At 51.7% G+C, this 6000-nt stretch overlaps 1 protein-coding gene across 1 annotated transcript in view; it reads right to left on the reverse strand.

Moving 5' to 3' along the window:
- SCRG1 (stimulator of chondrogenesis 1) overlaps window positions 1–3371 on the reverse strand; it is a 73599-nt gene extending 70228 nt beyond the window's left edge. Inside the window, exon 1 of the mRNA XM_056489560.1 lies at window positions 3079–3371. The gene's annotated coding sequence lies outside the window, so the exon portion shown is untranslated. The remainder of the gene's footprint in view (window positions 1–3078) is intronic.
- Window positions 3372–6000: the final 2629 nt, after the last annotated feature.

Below are 6000 nucleotides of genomic sequence, written 5' to 3' on the forward strand. Positions count from 1 at the left end.
TTTTTTTTTTTTTCCCAGAAAGTGCAGAATTCATACGCAGGAAAAACGGCAGCAGGGGAACGAGAGGGTTCCCGGCCCTTGGGCTCGCCCAGCCGTCCCCCGGCCACAGCAGCTCCCCGAGCCTGCCCGCACCTCCCCGAGGATGGATGTGCTTCATGCCCTTGTCGCGCATGGAAACTCAGGCCATCCCGCCAGCGACGTGCTGCCTAAATAAAGATAAAACGTGCTATACATCACAGGCTTTCCCCGTTATTCTCAATGACCTGTCGATTCCTCCCCCCTCCCCATCCACCCCCCTGCACACGTGCAATGATAGAAAATGGTTTTAAATGACGAAGGGTCACGTAGAGCCATGCTGATCGTTTAGTAAAAATAACAGAGCTATTATAGAGCCGAAGGAAGGAGCCGAGGAGATCACCCACACGTGCTTCAATACTGTGTTTCTTGACTGAACGCACGCACATAGGCAAATGTATGTGGGTGTATATATACATATATATATATATATATATATATATATATATATGCAGCGGCACGGTCCCATGTGACCCTCAGGACTCTCCCATGAGGCCGTAAATACGTGCACAGATGCCAGTGAGCGCTCCTGTACGGATGGGAGGAGAGGACGCAGAAGGACTGTTTGTGTCTTTGGGATGGAAACGCACATAAAGCCTTTTACGAGAGCTCGGGAGACAGCAGTTGCTCACTAACCTACTTTTTTTTTTTCTTCTTTTTTCTTTTTTTCTTTTTTTTTTTTTTTTTTTTTAATCTCTATTGCCGAAAACTGGAAATAATTAAATTCTCTAAAGGTTTACTTTTGAAACCGTGGCTGGAGTAAACTATGATTCAGGTGTAAATAATTACCAAAGTCATGAAAGCGGCAACTGCTACATGTGGTTTATTCATTGCTTGCCGGCTTTTTTTCTTTTTTTTTTTTTTTTCTTTTTTTTTTTTTTTTTAATCGTTTGATCATTTTTATCCCTAACTGTCTGCCAAATTCACATATTTGTAATTTACTAAACTTTATCGTTCCTACCAGGATGGGGATGTTGTACATTAGTTTCCAGACCCGTCCTGCCCTGCCCCGGTAAAGGCTGGATGCTCCTCAAGAAGGGATAACGCTATTACTATAACGCTATTTTAGAACTGAATAAAAGATGCTTCCCCTTTCATAAACGCTACCAGACCCACTCGATTTTAGACTCCGGAGAAGGAATGAATTACTAAAGGAAAGAAATTGTTTAAACACAATAGCTACTTGGCTAAATGAAAGCAACCCCTGAGGCAAGACTAGCAGGGTTTGGCCAGAGAGCACAATACCGTAAAACGAAAACCTTAGAGAAATAGAGACATAGACGTATAATACACAGCATATAAACAAAAGGCCAGGATTTACTTCATGCCTGTTTTCTTCAGCCTACTCTTACTTTTCTTCTTCTTTTTTTTTTTTTAATTTTATTTGCCTACACTACAACTTCAACCCATTTTACTCTTCAAAAAGCCATGGTGGAAAAAGGCAGGAAACCCAACTTTTTTTCCTTGCCTGTGTCCTATTTAAAAAAAAAAAAAAAAAAAAAAAGTATAGTAAGCCACCACTTGAACATGTTCTGGTGTTGTAAAAGTGTTTTTTATCAGGCTGTAAATTACTGCCACTCTGACAGAGCAGCCGGAAATGTAAATCACACCGTAGAGCTGAAGTTATGAAAAAGTTTGTTCCCTTTTCTGCGTCCCAGGAAGATCTCAGGGCTGCTGAGTTGGGAAGGGAGGGGAAAGTCTTGTTTACTATTTTCCTTCTTCACCAAACTGTTGGCTCCACGGTGCCTGGGACTTTGATGGGAAAGAATGGACAATGTGCAGAGTCCCTTCCTATGACACCCAGGCCACCACCACTTGGGAGGTCCTTTGGCCTAATGCAACCACAGCTAACTGCTCCCAACAGGAGGCTCTGTGGATCAGGATCAGGCAGGGTCACAATTATACTTCTGCTAAAGGCAAGAGCTGCCTTCAGAGAAAAAAAAAAAATAAAAAAGGAAAAAAAAAAGAAAAAGAAAAGGAAAAAAAAAAAAGTAAAAAAAAAGGACAAAAGGAAAGGGGGGAGGGGGTGTGCGCACGGTCGAATTAAAGCCTTTCAATTCATTTGGGGAAGGAAGGACCGAGAGCGGGGTTAGCTGAAACCGTTTCCAACAGGCATGAACAAAATGAGGTTGCTTCCATCTAGAGGGAAATTAGAGAGAATGAGGTCCGGGGCGCTCCGACCCCAGGGCTGCTACACCAAATCGCCCATGGGGAGCAGTGGACCTTCCCCGCGATCCCGCCAAGTTTTGAAGGCTCATCCGCGGACGGGAGTCCTCCCTGGTGCCATACATTGCACAGGCTTTGCTCCTTTAAGGTAGGGAGGAGAGAGCTACACAATCAGGAGGAGAGAGCTACACGATCATGGTCCACAGCGAGCCCTCAAGCATGACCCGTTTGCAAGGAGGAGAACTGCAGGAGACACTACAGCCGATTGGCCTCTGATTTGGGCACTCGGGGAGGCATCAATATTTTATGGAGGTGGGAGGACAGGAATGTGGAAACTCATTATATGCCTCGGAGAGACAGAGCTGTTAAAACACGAGCCCCTTGTATTTACGCGAAGAGGTGAAAACAAAGCGGGGAGGAGGGAAGAGGGGAGGATGTCCCGAGCTCCGCCGCTCACCGGGACAGCGGCTGCCGGCCCCCGTGGGTCCGCAGCTGGCCCGTGCTCCCGGCAAGCCGGCCGGGTGTGCTCCCAGCGGGGCCGCCCAGCCTCCCCCTGCTCCTCCCGCCCTTCCTCCGGCTCCCCGCTCAAAGTCCCCAAAGTCACGCCGCTTCCTCACCACCCTCAGCCGAGCCCCGCCGGGCCGGGGGCTTTAGGCGGATCCAGTCCCGGCTGCTGCCTCCCGCCGCGGCGGGCGGGGCGCAGCCAGGGCTCTCTCCTTGTGTCCCCATCCCCGCGTCTGGGACAAGGGGACACCTCAGCCACCCAGCTTCGGGCAGCTCTCAGGCGGCGGGATCCGAGCGGGGGAGGAGGGATCGCGCTCCCCGCCGCCCCCTTACCTGGACGGCGGTCCCCGTGCTCGGCGGCGGGCTCCCAGCAGGACCAGGGTGAGAGGGGACGCCTCAGCGCCCCGGGTGCACAAGGGCCCGGTCACGGCCCCCCGCACCCCGGAGAGATCCGGCGGGAGGAAGAGAGAGGGAGGAGAGAGGAAAAGCCTTTTTTTTCTCCCCTTTCTCTCCCTGTTTGAGCCGAAGTGACCCGCAGTATCTGGAGAAGGTTTTTGAAGACGTTTGGGAGGGAGGGAGAGAGTTTTCTGCTGAGAAACTCAATCTGCCATACAGTAGCGACTGCATCTGGGATCTGTCACCGCTGACAGCACCACAGGGCACAGACATGATCTTCCGCACAGCACTGCAACTCCCCAAAATACCCTCCTCGCTCCCAAGGTATCTGCCGGGCTGCATCGCGCTCCTTTGCCAAAAGGGGGAAAGCAACCTGAGCCCCCGCAAACAAATACACCGAGGGGAAGGCAAGAGACAGAAGCCTGTCTCCCCCTCCCTCTCCGCGATGCTGAGCACTCGGCCGCTGAGGACGCAAGGCGAGAGACGATGTCACGCTCGGGGGGCGCAAAGGCCATAAATGTAGGCTCTCGCTCCGCTAGATTCCCGGGAATGACTTTAATGAATAATTTCGGAGACAGTTACGGCTTTAGGTAATTACTGCGCGGCTCTATGAAAACCAGATTTGGGGGAGAGGCAGTCAAGGCCGGGCCGTGTGCTTCGGCTGGGTCCTGCCAGACCGCTCCAGACACCACCTCCCCCCGTCCCGCCCGACCCCCGGGCGTCCCCGGCCCCCCGCACCGCCCCCCCAGTGCCGGGGTCCTCCTCCGGGCAGCGCGGCCGCAACTCCGCCAAGGCTTGTGGGGGGATCACCTCATATTATTATTATTATTTTTAATCTCTTCCGCCTCCTGCATTTTCTGGCAGGACATTTCATTGTCTTTTAGTCCAGTTTTAGAAAACTTCTCTGGGCTCGCACACGTATTTATCTCTTTTTAAGAAGTTCATTATAAGCAGCTGTTGCAGCCTATAGCCACATACGGCATGCAAATAGAGACCCCTATAGGAGAGTCGGCCTCTCTATTACCCCCACATGTTTGCTCAATGCACGGCACCGGAGAAACTGCTCTGCATTAAAATAGAATTGCACATTTTTCTCTCGAGTCCTTTGGGCAACGGAGGGGCTTGTTTCGGAGGCTTTGAACAGCCTCCACGGTTAGCAAATGAAGGGCTCCGAGATGCGGGCCCGCTGCTCTCCATTGTTCCGCTAACACATTACTGCTGTTCCCAGAAGGGCGCTCCGGGCGCCCCTCGCCCCCAGCCCGGCGGCTGGAGGGCTCTGCCCTGCCCTGCCCTGCCCAGGCAGCCCGCAGGACACGGCCGCTCTCCCCGGGATCCTCTGTCGGCGAGGGGACGGCTCCAGCCTCAGCACAGCGGGCTCCCCGGGGAGAGGTGCCGGGCAGACAGCCTCAGCCCTGCCACAGAGCCGTCACCAGCCAGAGGCCTCCCATAAAGGACAGAAATTGGATTTTGCCGGGATTTTTTGTTGTTGTTGTTGTTATGGCTTATTTCGCAGCTTTTTTTTTTATCCTTAGCTTTAACTTTTTTTTTTTTTTTTTTTTAATTCACTTAGTCCCGCCGGACCCCCTGGGTCGGTGGCTGTGGTGGGAAGCCGAGCTCACAGTATACCGTCTGCACTGATTCAGAAAGGAAATGTTCCTTTTCCTTTCGAGATTACGGATAGACACAGAGGAGGGTTGCGGTATCTTTGGGGGTTTATTTTATTTTATTCTGCTGGAACAAAGAAATGGAAGTATTTTTAAATTTATTTTTAGGGTCACACGGGGCTTTGTTTTTCTTTTCTCCCTCCTCCTGGCAAGCTCATTTTACCGCGAGAATTTAATCCTTCAGATAAATTGTCTAACATTATCTTTTTCCTCTGGAGACGAGATCAACTGCTTTCTCATCCACCCCCCCGCCTCTCCTTCCTGGTAGTAGCACAGATTGTAATGTACAGCTGGACAAGTGTCAGCCGTCCAAGACTGCGAACAGCCAGCGAAGGCTTAAGTTGTATTTATTCAATTATTGGTTTTTATCTCCTTGGGGGAAAAAATAGAGTGATACGAAACATGAAAAAAACAAACTAGTAAAGTAAAAAGTTTGTCCAAATAAGCGTATCAAGCGTGGTCTTGGGTGCGGCTGAGCCAAGTCTTCCACGCTGGCTGTTCAGCGTTACCGTCAGCCAGCCCCCGCTCCCAATTAGGGGCGATTCATTAGGATTTAATAGCAGGTGCAAAGCCATCTCCTTGCCAGCAGCACTGCGTTTGGGTAGGGAATCGTCTTGTTTTACAGCAGCCTCCAGCTCTCCCTGCTCGTTCAACCTGACTACCACTTTGGATAACGGGGTGTCGGCGCGCCTGCGACTGCCCGCACGTAAGCGGTGCACTTTGTTTGGCTAATTCCTGCCTGCCAAGACATAAGGTGGAAATCTGCCTGGCTCCATATTTATTTTGGAAGACAGCGCTGTGAGCAAATGCTCTGGGAGAAATCGGGCTGAGATAAAGCAAACGCCGGGCCGGGGTCTAGGGGGGAGCGGGATGGGTGGAGGAGTAACCTCGCCCGCGGAATGCACCGCTTTTGCCTTCTCCAAGTCCCAAACAGACAAAATAAACAAACAACCTCGGCGGCGAGCTCAGAAGAGCCGGAGCTTTCGGGGTTCAAAACCGGGCTGTAGCGGGGAGCCCCGGGGCTGGAGCGCCGCGTCCCACTGCACCCGCATCCCAGCTGGCGGCCGCGGCCTGGCCGGCGCTTGGAAAGCGTCGCCGTGATTACACCCAAGTGGAGAGCAGGATGGCTCCGAGCCGTCTGATCTGACGTCAACATGTCTCTAGCTCCTCGCTGCAAGATAGAGGGAGCAGAGCC

Source organism: Oenanthe melanoleuca, chromosome 4, assembly GCF_029582105.1.
Source record: "Oenanthe melanoleuca isolate GR-GAL-2019-014 chromosome 4, OMel1.0, whole genome shotgun sequence".
Lineage (NCBI taxonomy): Eukaryota > Metazoa > Chordata > Aves > Passeriformes > Muscicapidae > Oenanthe > Oenanthe melanoleuca.